The 16,597-nt window shown below is 39.6% G+C and overlaps 1 protein-coding gene across 1 annotated transcript in view; it reads right to left on the bottom strand.

Annotated features, from left to right (window-relative positions):
* SYT5 (synaptotagmin 5) overlaps window positions 1-16,597 on the bottom strand; it is a 207,716-nt gene that overhangs the window by 46,149 nt on the left and 144,970 nt on the right. The window lies entirely within an intron of this gene.

Genomic DNA, 16,597 nt, shown 5'->3' with positions numbered 1-16,597 from the left:
CTAGGTAGGTAGCGTGCACATATCTGGAGCAATACATGACAGGAAACCCTGCTGCCACCTACTGTTCTTGCAAATGTATAACACTGCTGCCATTTATTAATCCAGTCATGTGCCCTCTCCTACACCTTCTTACTTGCGTTTCAACAAAGGATACCAAGAGAACAAAGTAAATTTGATAATGGAAATAAACTGGAAAAAAATAATTATTTTGCACTCTGAGTATCAAAATATTTTTTTGGGGGGGTTATGTCTCTTTAACTTCTCCACCACCTCTGAGATGACAAGATAAATCCCTCTGATCACAGTTCCTGCTGTAGCACAAGAGGAGTGGGTGGCACTGCATAAGAACTTTCTTGTGCAATTATAACTGGGGGTAGCAGGCAACCTGCTCGTCACAAATACTGGTGGATACGTTGCCCAGCTTAGTCTAATGTTAACTTAAGGCTTTGCTATGTCAGTATCATACAGTTTTATTTCCGTTACTTTCCAAATTGCTAAATATTAATTTTATTAACACAGAATGAGCATTTTCTGTCTTTGATTAAAAAAAAAAAAACATACTTTTTTTGCACCTTTAACGCACATAATGCTAAATCCATTTCATGCAGCTGACAGATAGGTATTTTGAAGCCTTAAAGGAATAGTAAAGTAAAAAATAAACTTGCATGAGTCAGATAGAGCATATCATTTTAAGACACTTTTAAATTAAATTCTATTTTCAAATGTGCTTTGTTCTCTTAGTATCCCTTGTTGAAAAAGAATATGCACATATCATACACCAGTGGGAGCTGCTACTAATTGGTGCCTGTATACATTTGTCTCTTGTGATTGGCTAAATAGATGTGTTCAGCTTCCTGTCAGTAGTGCAATGTTGTTCCTTCAGCAATGGATAACAAAAGAATGAAGCAAATTTGATCATAGAAGTAAATTGGAAAGTTATTTAAATTTCTATGTTCTATCCGAATCATGAAATATAATTCTTGGGTTTACTATCCCTTTAAGATTATTAACATACAATGACATGATGCACACTTGCACATTACAAAAGATTTCAGTACAATAGTATGTCAAACTGAAATGTTTACTCAGTGCAAACCACCCTCTCAGCCACTAACAAAAAAAAGTCAGTAGGTCAACACGGAGAAATAAAAGAGGAGGCAGTATTAGCATTTTCTAGTATCGGTCATATAGAGCAACAACACATTTTGCATAACTTTACAAAAGATTACATGGAATACATGAAACACACAGTACTTATGACGCATAATAAAAAGTGTAAATGGTTACTCAACTTACAACCAATAGGAAATTATGAAGAGGGCTGAGATAAGTGAGGGGAGGACACATATTAGAAATTTAAAGGGCCCTATTTATCAAGCCATCAACTTAAGACGTGAACTTCCCCATATGGGAAATACAGTTGCTCATCCCTTGTGGAAGAACTTTCAACAATAAAAATTATTTTAAAACAGTTTAACCTCATAGTAACAAATGTGATGCACAGGACAGCAGTGAATGAACGGTAGCTGTGGAGATAGGGTTGTCATAAATATGTACAGTTATTATTTTGTCAACCTACTTACAAACAAATGCACCATTCTGACATGAGTCTAAAGTTGTCAGAAGTTTCATACTTGGGGTAATTGTGAAGCAGTGTAAGATATATAACAGGGACGTTGTGCTACGCAGGCTGACATATTGCCAAAAACTGTAAAAAGTACATTTGTAACTGTGTAAAGGTGACATGAACATATTGGTTGACTTATTCCAACAAAAAGGCTGGATACCAACTGGATGGAATAGGTAGCAAACAAATGCAGAACAGCAAACAGTTTTTGTATTCCTGGGGCAGCCTGTGTGATTGTTTCCAGTCTATTAAAGGGACAGTCTACCATGGAATTGTTATTGTTTTAAAAGATAGATAATCCATTTATTACCCATTCCCCAGTTTTGCATAAACAACACAATTATATTAATAAACTTTTACCTCTGTGATTACCTTGTATCTAGGAACCTTCTTCCAGCCCCCTGATCACATGACTGTGACTGTTTATTATCTATTGTCTTAAATTTAGCATTGTTTTGTGCTAAATCTTAAATAACCCCCTGTGCCTTTATACAGTGTTATCTATATGGCCCATGTGTACTTTCTGTCTCTTTGTGTTGAAAAGAGATTTATAAAGCATGTGATAAGAGGCAGCCCTCAAAGGCTTAGAAATTAGCATATGAGCCTACCTATGTTTAGTTTAAACTAAGAATGCCAAGAGAAAAAAGCAAATTTGATAATAAAAGTAAATTGGAAAGTTGATTAAAGTTACAAGTCCTATCTGAATAATGAAAGTTTAATTTATACTAGACTGTCCCTTTAATCACTTGAGAGGTTTGCTGACCTCATTGTACAGTGTCAAAATGTATTCCCTGAAAAAGGAATCTCTGCACTCTCAGCCTGTCTGTTAGGGCTTCAAGTCCACATCTGAAAAGGAAAACTCTTGGTGCCTATCTCTGTCTTTTTTAAGGGATGGCCATTGACTGTTGCTGGTTGTCTCTTTCAAGCCATCAAGTAACTATGATGAATCTGAATTACAAATATAGGCAACAAAGTATCCATGATAGAGCGCTATAGTCAGCAGAATCACAATAGATAAAGCAATGCAGGTGAACTATAAAGTTGGTCGTTTATTCAGATCTGGGAATTTTTTTCCTATTATATTCCAGAGATCTGTCTGATCATCACTGTTAATTACTTTTTCTTCTTTAACTTCCATTTTTCCTCATTTAACCCTGCCCTTGCCTTGTTAGAGCAAAGATCATGAAAAAGGGTCTGTTCTACACATTTATGGCTGTCGATATATCTTTAAGAACAGGGGGCACTACAATTATTACTGGATGTGTTCAGCAATTCCCAGAACTCACCACTGAATGGAAAATAAGACATACTGGAAAGGTTTTGTAAGTGAAACTGGAAATGGGTCATTAGAAAAGAGGTGTGGAGTAGTTCATAGAATAAACAGAAAATTCTGTGCAAGAGTATTCTTAACATATGTGAAGGCACGGGTTACTTAGGTGCCTAAAACACCTGCTCCTTACTTATGCTCACTATTGTGTGTTCACTGCAGTCATATCTCTTCTAGTTCCTCAGTGAGATATCTGCTAGTACTTGTCATATATGTTTGAAGCAGATCAAATGTAAGTAGGTTAGAAAGTTTATTCACTTCATCAGCCTACGAGACACCACTGTTAGTAAAGGTACCCCAGGCAGTTGTCTACTTTTGACTAATGAGAAATTAGGGCCTGGATGAATCAATGACTGGGTCATAGTAAATAAGGGTGTAGCTGAGAAATAATAGATATACAGATGAAATGATAGTTGGTGTTTTACAAGCTTTTTTATTAAAGTTTTTTTTTAACAAAATGCAATAATAGTACAATACAACTTATTAATAGGTCACATCCATAAGATGTTGTTATATTATAATGTAACATACAAGAGTCCTCATTTGGACCTAGGTTCATGCAAAAGGAAAAAAGGTGTAAGTGGTCTTATCCACAAGGCATTTTTAGTTGGTTAAGTTTTATTTTTTTATGACAAATTGCCTAGTTTAAGTTCCATTTTTGGAATCATATTACTTTTAAACAATTTTATGGGATTAGGCTACTTCCAGAGAAACTAAAAAAATAAACAAATAAGAAGGAATATGACAAGTGGATAGGAACACCATATATATATAAGGGCTTTTCTTTCATTACGGCATATACCATTGAGTTATTTTATAATATAGTTAAAAGATCTAACACAATGAATACCTTTTAGTTGGTAGGGTTGTAGCCTGCAAGTTCTTGTCTTCAAAGGACACCCCCCCATTATTGCATCCTAGCTGAAAATGGTCACACTCTTATTGAACTTGAGGGTTTGCTATTATTAAGGTGACAAAGGTCCAATAATCAGTATGTTTCAACTTTCAGCTTCTCTTTCAAAATATAAGGTCATAAGATAATTTTTGAGAAAGATTTAAAAAAAAAAAAAGTATTTGAAGTTTTTGTCTTAAATATTATATGGCAGCAGTGTTTTTAACAATCTTTCGGCTAGATTACGAGTTTTGCGTTATGAGTAAAAAAGTAGGGTTATGGGTTATAACGCTGCTTTTTCACTACAGCTGTCCTGCACACTTTTTTGGCCGTACTGCAAATTAACTTACGCAATTTGCGTATACTCTTTTTCAATGGGACTTCCATAGCGCCGATATTACAAGCTTTTTTTTGGAGGCCAAAAAGTGAGCGGTAAAGCCTATCCCGCAGGATTCGTAACGCATTCTAAAGTCAGTAGTTATGAGTTTTACGCTACAAAGCTGTAGCATAAAACACATAACTAAAGTGCTAAAAAGTACACTAACACCCATAAACTACCTATTAACCCCTAAACCAAGGCCCTCCCGCATCACAAACACTAAAATAAAATGATTAACCCCTAATCTGCCACTCCCGACATCGCCGCCACTATAATAAACATATTAACCCCTAAACCGCCGCACTCCTGCATCGTAAACACTAGTTAAATATTATTAACTCTTAATCTGCGGCCCCTAACATCACCGCCACCTACCTACATTTATTAACCTCTAATCTGCCGCCCCCAACGTCACCGCCACTATACTAAATTTATTAACCCCTAAACCTAAGTCTAACCCTAACCCTAACTCCCCCTAACTTAAATATAATTAAAATAAATCTAAACAAAACCTATTAATAACTAAATAATTCCAATTTAAAACTGAATACTTACCTAAAAAATAAACCCTAAGATAGCTACAATATAACTAATAGTTACATTGTATCTACCTTAGGTTTTATTTTTATTTTACAGGCAAGTTTGTATTTATTTTTAGAATAGTTATTAAATAGTTATTAACTATTTACTAACTACCTAGCTAAAATAAATACAAATTTACCTGTAAAATAAAACCTAACCTATCTTACACTAACACCTAACCATACACTACAATTAAATAAATTACCTAAATTAAATACAATTACCTAAATTACAAAAAACAAAAAAACACTAAATTACACAAAATAAAAACAAATTATCAGATATTTAAATTAATTACACCTAATCTAATAGCCCTATCAAAATAAAAAAGCCCCCCCCAAATAAAAAAAAACCCTAGCCTAAACTAAACTACCAATAGCCCTTAAAAGGGCCTTTTGCGGGGCATTGCCCCAAAGAGATCAGCTCTTTTACCTGTAAAAATAAATACAAACAAACCCCAACAGTAAAACCCACCACCCACACAACCAACCCCCAAATAAAATCCTAACTAAAAAAACCTAAGCTCCCCATTGCCCTGAAAAGGGCATTTGGATGGGAATTGCCCTTAAAAGGGCATTTAGCTCTATTGCTGCCCAAACCCTAATATAAAAATAAAACCCACCCAATAAACCCTTAAAAAAACCTAACACTAACCCCCGAAGATCCACTTACAGTTTTGAAGACCGGACATCCATTCTCAACGAATCCGGGAGAAGTCCTCAACAAAGTGGCAAGAAGTCCTCAATGAAGGAGAAGTCTTCATCCAAGCCGGCAGAAGTGGTCCTCCAGACGGGCAGAAGTCTTCATCCAGATGGCATCTTCTATCTTCATCCATCCGGCGTGGAGCGGGTTCATCTTCAAGACATCCGGCGCAGAGCATCCTCTTCCTCCCACGTTTAACGAAGAATGAATGTTCCTTTAAATGGTGTCCCTTGAATTCCGATTGGCTGATAGAATTCTATCAGCCAATCGGAATTAAAGGTGAAAAATTCCTATTGGCTGATGCAATCAGCCAATAGGATTGAGCTTGCATTCTATTGGCTGTTCCAATCAGCCAATAGAATGTGAGCTCAATCCTATTGGCTGATTGGATCATTGAGCTGCAATCCTATTGGCTGATTGCATCAGCAAATAGGATTGAGCTTGCATTCTATTGGCTGATTGGAACAGCCAATGGAATGCAAGCTCAATCTTATTGGCTGATTGCATCAGCCAATAGGAATTTTTCACCTTTAATTCCGATTGGCTGATAGAATTCTATTAGCCAATCAGAATTCAAGGGATGCCATCTTGGATGACATCATTTAAAGGAACCTTCATTCTTCTTTAGACGTCGGAAGAAGAGGATGTCTTGAAGATGGACCCGCTCCGCGCCGGATGGATGAAGATAGAAGATGTCTGAATGAAGACTTCTGCCCGTCTGGAGGACCCTTTCTGCCAGCTTGGATGTAGACTTCTCCCGGCTTCGTTGAGGACTTCTCCCAGCTTCGTTGAGGATGGATGTCCGGTCTTCAAAACTGTAAGTGGATCTTCGGGGGTTAGTGTTAGGTTTTTTAAGGGTTTATTGGGTGGGTTTTATTTTTATATTAGGGTTTGGGCAGCAATAGAGCTAAATGCCCTTTTAAGGGCAATGCCCATCCAAATGCCCTTTTCAGGGCAATGGGGAGCTTAGGTTTTTTTAGTTAGGATTTTATTTGGGTGGTTGGTTGTGTGGGTGGTGGGTTTTACTGTTGGGGGGGTTGTTAGTATTTTTTTTTACAGGTAAAAGGGCTGATTTCTTTGGGGCAATGCCCCACAAAAGGCCCTTTCAAGGGCTATTGGTAGTTTAGTTTAGGCTAGGGTTTTTTTTTTTTTTGGGGGGGGGCTTTTTTATTTTGCTAGGGCTATTAGATTAGGTGTAATTAGTTTAAATATCTGATAATTTGTTTTTTATTTTGTGTAATTTAGTGGGTTTTTTTTGTTGTAATTTAGGTAATTGTATTTAATTTAGGTAATTTATTTAATTGTAGTGTAAGGTTAGGTGTTAGTGTGAGGCAGGTTAGGTTTTATTTTACAGTTAAATTTGTATTTATTTTAGCTAGGTAGTTAGTAATTAGTTAATAACTATTTAATAACTATTCTACCTAGTTAAAATAAATAAAAACTTGCCTGTAAAATAAAAATAAACCCTAAGCTAGATACAATGTAACTATTAGTTATATTGTAGCTATCTTAGGGTTTATTTTATAGGTAAGTATTTAGTTTTAAATAGGAATTATTTAGTTATTAATAGTAGGTTTTATTTAGATTTATTTTAATTATATTTAAGTAAGGGGGTGTTAGGGTTAGACTTAGGTTTAGGGGTTAATAAATTTAGTATAGTAGCAGCGATTTTGGGTACGGCAGATTAGGGATTAATAAATGTAGGTAGGATGCGGCGATGTTAGGGGCGGCAGATTAGGGGTTAATAATATTTAACTAGTGTTTGAGATGCAGGAGTGTGGAGGTTTAGGGGTTAATATGTTTTTTATAGTGGCGGCGACGTGGGGGGGCGGCAGATTAGGGGTTAATAAGTGTAGGTAGGTTGTAGCGACATTGGGGGTGGGAGATTAGGGGTTAATAATTATAATGTAGGTGTCAGCGATGTTGGGGACAGCAGATTAGGGGTTAATAAGTATAATGTAGGTGTCGGCGATGTCCGGAGCGGCAGATTAGGAGTTAATAAATATAATGTACGTGTCGGCGATGTTGGGGGTGGCAGATTAGGGGTTAATAAGTATAAGATTAGGGGTGTTTAGACTCGGGGTTCATGTTAGGGTGTTAGGTGTAAACATGAATTTAGTTTCCCCATAGGAATCAATGGGGCTGCGTTACGGAGCTTTACGCTAGGCTTTTTTTTCAGCCGGCTCTCCCCATTGATGTCTATGGGGAAATCGTGCATGAGCACGTACAACCAGCTCACCGCTAACTTAAGCAGCACTGGTATTGGAGTGCGGTATGGAGGTCAATTTTGCTCTATGCTCACTTCTTGCCTAATAACGCCGGGTTTGAGAAAACCTGTAATACCAGCGCTGTAGGGAAGTGAGCGATGAAGTTAGCACCGCACCCCTCATAAAGCAAAACTCGTAATCTAGCCATTTGTTAACAATGTTATACATAACATTAATCAAAAAAGCATTGTTACAAACACTTCTGTAATACAGTACTCAGGATACATACGCTCCCGAGACTACCTAAGTGTGCCAAAAGATCTAAGTAAATTTGATATTAGAAGTAAATTGGAATGTTGTTTACAAGCTGTATTTGAAACATGAGAATTTCATTTTGAATTTCATATCTCTTTAAACAGCTTATATTTTACATGTTAATTTAAAAATGTTTTAATTGTATAACAGCTGTTCTTTTGTATGCTAATACATTTTAACATTTTTTTGTGCTTTAATTTTACAAATTAAAAATTTATTTCCAGGTAAAAAAAAATGTAGGGGGCAAAGCTAACTGTCGTGCTGCTTGGAAGCACTGTTGAGGAGCTCCGAGTTCTAATCTTATAAAAAGGACCTAAAAGGGCTCCAATTTAATCTAAATTTTAATATAATTAACCTCCTAGGTGCTTAATACCCAGCACTATCCCTGTGTCTTCCCTCGGGCGCATGTGAGCCTTCCCTCTGGCTTATTTGTGCTCCGGTGGCTGGAGCAGGCCCTACCACAGTGTCTCACTTTGGACGTCTAGCCCTGGACTACTACCCTTAAGTGGACCGGCTCCTCTACATAGGAGGATTTTGAACCTCTAGGGCTCCGGAGGGTCGGGGATCCGCTCCGGAGCCGACTACTAGGCTGTGAGGCGCAACGCTGCTCCAGTGGTCCATTGGGAGGCTGCTTTCAGGCCAGAGGAGCTAACCGACTTGCGGTCATAAGAAAGTAGGAGTACCGGCCTTTCCTGAGGAGTCTGTGGGAGGAATCGCCACAGAAACTAAGCGCAAAGCCCTGTGAGTGTGAGAAGAACTTCAGAAGATCCCACAACACTGCACAGCCGGCTTTTGGTGCGAATCGCGGCCATCTTGGATCTTGCTTAATCCCAGCAAAAGGGGCCGCAACTAGGAACTAATTGTGCAGAGGCCAACAGAGCAGCGGAGGCCCTTGTGTGCTCTCCTGCATACTGTCTCCCTCCCTCCTGCGCACCCAGACCAGCTGAGGAGAGAATTGACAAGGATTAACTAGGTGAGACTGCGGCCTTAGGGCTGCCCCTGTATTAACACATTTTATACTTGCTCCTTGCAGTCATCACTGTCACCGTTTATAGCCCCACACTGATACTACCATTCTGCTCTGGAATTGGGTTGGACCCCCCTCTGTATAAACTGAGTCTCTAAAGTGCCCCAGGCACAAGAATTTTTTCCCAGCCCCTCGACAAGTTTGTGCTTAGGTCTTTATAAAAGTGTGCCCCTACCTACCAAATACACATTCAGCAAACTAAGTGGCATATCTCAGGAACCTTTCTTGGAACTCTTATCCTTTCCCCTACCTGAAAAATTTTGGAGTATCATTTATACCTTCCCTCACTTCTACTTGATATTTTCTAAATGCTTACCTCCACCTATATTATGAAGCTGGGTCTGCTATTGTAAGGCAGGCTTGAATATCAACCTAACACCACCTTCCCGCTCCCGCCCAGCTAGTCTGGGTGGGTCACCTCCAACTCCCCTCTCCCTTCCTTCGGATCGTATCCCCAAGTTCCCTAAGGTGAGGGGTTAGGACTTGCTCACCTGCACGGCTGTTTCGGTCCTGTTTCATATATATAATGTAGTTCTTACTATGGTACTTTGTTCAGCCCTGCTCTAACCATATAACAGGTTGTATTTAAGCTGTATATACCTATGTGCTCTTAACGCTTTTTTCCTCCCAAGCAGGTGAACATATAGGTGCTCTGATGTCGAATTGCTTCTCAGGTTCCCATGTTCTATATTTTGCCTGTCATGTTTTGTAGATTAAACATGTAATAACGCAGACCGTAATTGTGATATTTTTTCCAGCTTCGTTCTACAGGTTCTTGCGGAAAGTGTAGCCTCTGAAAATACAGGTGCATCTAGCTTATATATAATTTACTCTGGGCTGTGTATACTCTCCGAATGTATAAAATTTAACCTCCTTCCTCCCCTCTGGTCCTTGGACTTTGGTATGAAAATGCCTCACACAGCTAGAAAGATCCTCAAGTCCACTCCCAAATCCAAAAAAACAGTCCTGGATCACTTCTCACAGGCGCCCAGGGAACCGGCTATGGAACCTAGTAGAGAGATGAGCGAGCCTGACTCTCAGGACGAAGATTCTCTATCTAGCTCCCACTCAGTGGCTACCTCACAGCACTTCATTATGGAGTCTTCCCTCAAGAAGCTCCTAGCTACTCATACCCGTTCCATTACCCAGGAGATACAACGTAGCTTGGCTGAGCTCAAGAAGGAAATCTCAGAGATTGGTGAGAGGGTGGATGCCTTGGAGCGTAAGCAGGATGACTTTGCAGTGGATCAATCTAATGTTCTGGCCTACTCCGAGAGCCGAGCCGAACAGATCTCTCAGTTAGAATTCAAGCTAGCTGACGTCGAAGACAGAGCTAGGTGCAACAACATTAGATTTCGAGGTATTCCCGAATCTGTTGCCTCATCTGATCTACAATATTACCTACAAGCTCTTTTCCGGGAACTTATTGGCGCCCCTGAGGGGTTAACATGTACTATGGAGCGGGCTCATAGACCATTGCGATCTAGATTGGTAGCACAGGATAAACCGAGGGATGTTATTGTATGCTTCCACAGTTTCCTGTATAAGGATCGGTTGATGCAGGCAGCCTTTCAAAATCCAACACTGAGTGATAAATTAAAAGACATCCAATTCCTTCCAGATTTATCAGCACATACTCTCCAACAAAGGCGACAGTTCCAAGTGGTCACCTCCACCTTACGCAAAGCCAATATTAGATACAGATGGGGCTATCCTACGAGACTTTTCATTACCAAAGACAACCAGACAGTTGTGGCCTCCTCAGTGTCTCAGGGATTCTCTCTTCTCACGTCATGGGGTTTGCACCATGAACCCCCAACAGCACAAGCTCCAGGTCAACCTACCCTTAGAGCTTCGGCTCCAGAATGGACTACAAGGGAGCAGAGATCGAAACGACCTAAGTTGCAGCAATCCCAAGATATGTCAGGGCAACCTGGTACAGCCACTTGAGTATATTTTGTTTTCAATAAGGCTCCTCCGAGCTCGGATTACACCCCTTCTCTAAAGTTGCACTATCTAAGTTATTTAGTTTAGTTAAATGTTTTGATGGATTCCTTCAAGGGATCCAGAAGGGTACCAATATATTTTCTGTTACGGTTTATATTTGCTGTTATTACATGTTCAGCTATGTTTAGTTTGCACCTAAGATTTATTGTTCTCCGAAGAAAAGTTTTGCATGTTAGAGCGGGGCTGATATTCCAGCCCTACCATCTCCACGTTGCTTTCAAGCACTAAGTTCTCCCCCCCACTAGAAAACCCACTCCAGGGTTCCTCTAAGGTGGACTATTTTCACCACACTTCAGGTACTTCTCAGTGCCTCTTTCCTTCCTTCTTTCTTCTTCCCCCTTTCCCCTTCACCTCTCCTCCCTAATTCTCATTCCCAAGTGACATATACTACTCGTACTGTTGGTCTTCTCGTAGTCATTCGTGCCCCCACCCACACTTAGACTTCTTACCCATAACACTAGGGGTCTTAACTCCCCTCACAAACGCAGCCTCCAACTGCGCTCTCTCAAACACCATAACCCTGACATTGTTTTCCTGCAGGAAACACATTGGCTAATAGACAAACCTATCAGACTCTTCTCCAAGTCGTACACCCATATAGAATATGCTCCCTTCTGTAATAAAGCCAGAGGTACAGCTATCTTGCTTCATAAGCGTATTACTTTTGAGCCCATACTGACTATTAGAGACCCACAGGCTAGATATGTGATACTGATCTGCAGACTGAACCACATGCTTTACACGTTGGCCTCTGTATACCTCCCTAATGCTCACCAGCCCAAGTGCCTGAAACGTATTCTCCACACAATAGACCCTAAAATTGATAAAAAATCTATTGACACAAATAAGACACACCCAGCCTCCGAACTTTTAGCTAAGAAGTTCCGTAACCTAATGTCCTGTTCAGGATATTATGATATATGGAGAGCTATCCATCCCACAGATAAGGACTTCACGCACTATTCACACCCACACAGACAATCCTAGCCCGTCCTGAAAATCCTAGCCCGTCGTCCCCAGAGGTCTTACGCGGATATCTAAATTCCCTGAATCTCAATAAGCTTTCAACGGACCAAAGTGACCACCTAAAATCTCCCTTTACCTTAACAGAAATTAGGCAGGTTATCAAATACACAAAACCCTTTAAATCCCCTGGCCCTGACAGATTCCCGGCCCATTTTTACAAAACGTTTTCCCAAGAGCTCTCACCCCTACTTCTCAAATTTTATAACCTTATCCGAAATGAGGGCGCTATGAAAAAGGAATTCCTAAAGGCCCATATTATAACGATTCTTAAACCCAATAAGGACCCCTCTCAATGTTCCAGCTATCGTCCAATATCACTTATTAACACTGATGTGAAGTTTTATTCTAAATTCCTGGCAAACCGAATCGCTTCCGTCTTACAACATATTATCAATCCTGATCAGGTGGGCTTTGTTCCTGGGCGAGAGGGTTCGGATAACACCCGTCGTCTCTTAAATATTCTTAGCCTGTCTTCTAGTCTCCGCAAGCCTTTGTCGGTTATCTCTCTCAACGCCGAAAAGGCCTTTGATCGGGTACGCTGGCGGTTTTTATGGGAGGTCCTTGAGGCCTTCGAATTTCCTGGCGAGCTTATCAGAGCTATTATGGCTCTTTATTCTTCCCCTTCTGCTCTGGTTAGAGGGCTGGGCTTTCAGTCGGCCCCATTTGGTATAACAAATGGCACCAGACAGGGCTGTCCCCTGTCGCCCCTATTTTTCGCTATGGCTATTGAGCCACTAGCAGCCCAGATTAGAGCCAATCCCCTCATTAAAGGTGTCACGATCCATAAAATAGCCTTATTTGCGGACGACATGACCCTTTTCTCGTCAGATCTAAAGCAAACTATGCCAAGATTACTACAAATAGTGGACTCATTCAATGCCCACTCATATTATAAGCTAAATTTAGCAAAAGTTGAGATATATACACAGGATATCCACAGCTCGCGCTTAGCCCCCCTGAAGTCCAAGTATCCCTTCAATTGGATGGAATCCTCAGTCCTACATTTAGGAGTTAAATTATCGGGAAACTTACCCCATGTCATTAAAGATAATTATTTACCCCTACTGGCCGAACTCTGCTCCCTCAATAAAACCTGGGACTTGTCCCATGTCTCATGGCTAGGAAGGATAGCTGCGCTTAAAATGTCATTCTTGCCTAAACTTACATATCTATTTCGCTGTCTCCCTATTAAGGTCCCAAAACACATCTTACTGCAGTTCCAAGGTGAATTCACTAAACACATTTGGCGCAGTAAGCCTCCTAGGGTGGCCCACAGGCTTCTCCAATTACCTAGGATTGGGGGCGGCATAGGCTCACCCTCTGTTCTTAGATACTATGAGGGCTCTATGCTTATTCATATCGCTCAGTGGGGTGTTAAGCAATCTTCGAGTAAATGGAGGCCCCTTGAGCAGGCTTCCTTGCCCTTTAATTTAAAAATTAGAGACCTGATCTGAACCCCCTTACATTGCCGTAGGGAATTAGGTATTACCAACCCCATCATTTGTGAATGTCTAAAGCTTTGGGACAGCCTTCGTCACGTCTCGCACATAGCCCCGCACCCTTCCCCCATTGCCTCGTTGGCTGGACTCCTCATGGGTTTGCAAGACACTTTTAGGGATCGCTATGGTTTCAGACCTTTGGATTTCCAACCCAAAGGCGGGTTTTAAGCCCCTTTCTCAGATTGGGGAGGATTGTGTGCTACCTCGGTATTTCTCATTCGAATACTGTAGAATCAAAAGCTTCTTACTAAGTTGGGGCTTCAGCCCTACCTCAGCTCGCCATTTGACCACCTGGGAATCTGTGTGGACTCTTGGAAATAGACTTTGTGGCCCCCTATCATTTCACTATGCCCTTTTGGGTTCATCCTCATTTCCTGACCCTCCGGCCCATCTTCTGAAATGGGAGGCCCTTTTGGGGCTGTCCATTTCAATGGAGACCTGGGGACGCGCCTTTGAACTTACCCATAAATCTATTCATTGCACTACCCTATTTGAAACATATTACAAATTATTAGTACATTGGCACTACGTCCCCTCCAGACTCTCTAAAATGTTACCAAGTGCATCGCCCGATTGATGGAGAAATTGTGGCCAGAAGGGTAGCGTCATGCACATTTGGTGGGACTGCCCTATGCTCCGTCCCCTATGGAACACGTGTTTCCGTGTTCTCTCCAAGCTGGGTAACGTCCTCCACAAATCACCTGCAGTAGCTCTTCAACACTTAGGTCTACACCTCCTCCCCAAACACCACTCTTATTTAAGCATATATCTTTTTATGGCTACTAAACACTCCATTGCATGCGCTTGGAAGAGCGAATGCTCTCCTAAGTGGTCTAAAATCTGCTCCTCCATGGCCTACTTATATGCTATGGAGAAGGATATCTACTACAAATCAGGCACCTCTTACCTCTTTGAATTAATCTGGGCAGACTGGCAGCTTCTTTTCGATACGACTTGGAAACCGAATCCCATGACTACCGACTAATTAATTTCCCTAACTCTACCCATTCGCTTCCTTACTGAACATTGTTGCTCCCTCTCCCTCCCCCTTTTTTTTTCTTTTTTTTTCTCTCACTCTTGTCTTTTTTCCCCCCTCATTTTCACTACCCTTCAATTCTCCTTATTTTAAATGTATTTGAGGACATTATGTCCCTCCTCTGTGACATGTTTCCCAGTTCCTCATATTGGGTACTCACACCACCTCTGTTATTTATTGTGGAATATGTATGTTCTAGGTGGTTTCTGTTCCTGCTGGACATTCTTGACTTTTGACTCATTAATTGTTGATGCAATTGTCCTTTATTGTTCTTTTTCCTTATCATATATTACTTATGCATTGTATTATGTGAATTCTTTCAATAAAGCTTTTGAAAACTAAAAAAAAAAATAAAATGTAAAATTCTTAAAATTAATTATAAATGTGTAGTGCCTGAGAAACAAAATATAGTAATTTAGCAGAAAACTGCTTTAAATTGAGGTTATTGATTCTGTCTCATCTGACCTCAAGGCCGTAGGAGGTATAGTTCATGCCATAAGTGATTAAAAAAAATAAGTCAAATCAATTTTACATGTTACGTAAGCGCACACAAAAAGTTGGCTTCTTGGGAAGGTGTAGGTTATTTAAAAGTCAGCAAATCAATACGCTGTCTAGAACAAGTACTTGTTTGTAAAGCTGTAAAACAAACTATCTGCTGTTTGTAGAGATTGGGAGTTAGTTGTTCTATCCCCAAAGGATAAATGTTTTGCTAAGCTAACAAGGCAAATAAAAACATTAACCAACAGTATACAAAAGGTGAAATTATTTTAGCATGAAAGGAATATGATAATATAAATTGTTCAAACATATTTTCTTTCATTGCTAGTCTGATTTTTCAAAAGATTATAATCCCCAAAATGCATTGTGTGACTCGCAGAAATTGATTAGTTTTATAGCTGTAAATCACTTGAATTGAGAATTTTGACTATTTCAGCTGGATTGCTATAGGAACAACATTGTTTGTATTTCCATTTGCGATACTTTTGCGAACCATTTGTGATACCATTTGCGAACTTTATAAATGTTATCAGTGAGAGAAGAGTGACATCTAATGCCTTTAAAAAATATAAAGCTATTAATTGCAGCGGCAGTAAGTAATATTATTGGTTTAAAACTAGGAATGTGAAGCTTTAGTAATCAACAGATCTAAATAAGAGATTTAAATGTGCTTTTTGTGTATGATTTAAGAACAGACATGTTCCCAGGCAAGGTCATTTGCATAAACAGCTCATTTGTAAATACTGATTCTAATGCTCTACAGAACCCCCCCCCCCCCCATAGATTGTTAACAAAGATATGTTGCAAATATTTTGCTGGCACAATCTACACTAACCCTCACAATAACATTCCCTACTGCCTCTTTGCTGCATGCAAGAACATCAACAAGTCTTTATATCAATAAAATATTTTAATTTATGAATACACACACATATATATATATATATATATATATATATATATATATATATATATCTATCAAATAATCCACACTCACTGGACTTGTATCAACCAACAAAAACATTTATTGGTGATGTTTCAGGGACCTAAATCCCCTTCCTCAGGATTAGGTCTGAGGACATGTTACCAATACATTTTTCTTCTTTGATAAAAGTGCTGTGAGTGCGGATTATTTGATACCATATGGATTATTTCTAGAACCCTGGCAGCTACATAGGAGGTGAGTGTGAATCCTTTGGACATATTGTATGTATATATATATATATATATATATATATATATATATATATATATATATATATATATATTACACTTGTTTGAACTTTGAAACTGCAAAAAACATTTAAGCTGGTTATATTCCCACCAAGGAAATTGCTTGGCAACTGTGTGATGTCAGTCATGCATGTGAGGTTGCTATAGTAATCTGCAACATCTGGGGAACAGTGAAATGTCACTAACTACCTATATGTAGTCAGTCATTTTGGTCATATCGCAACCTGTGGCACATAATAA

Source organism: Bombina bombina, chromosome 8 (genome assembly GCF_027579735.1).
Source record: "Bombina bombina isolate aBomBom1 chromosome 8, aBomBom1.pri, whole genome shotgun sequence".
Classification (NCBI taxonomy): Eukaryota; Metazoa; Chordata; class Amphibia; order Anura; family Bombinatoridae; genus Bombina; species Bombina bombina.
This window is presented reverse-complemented; position numbering and strand designations above follow the sequence as displayed.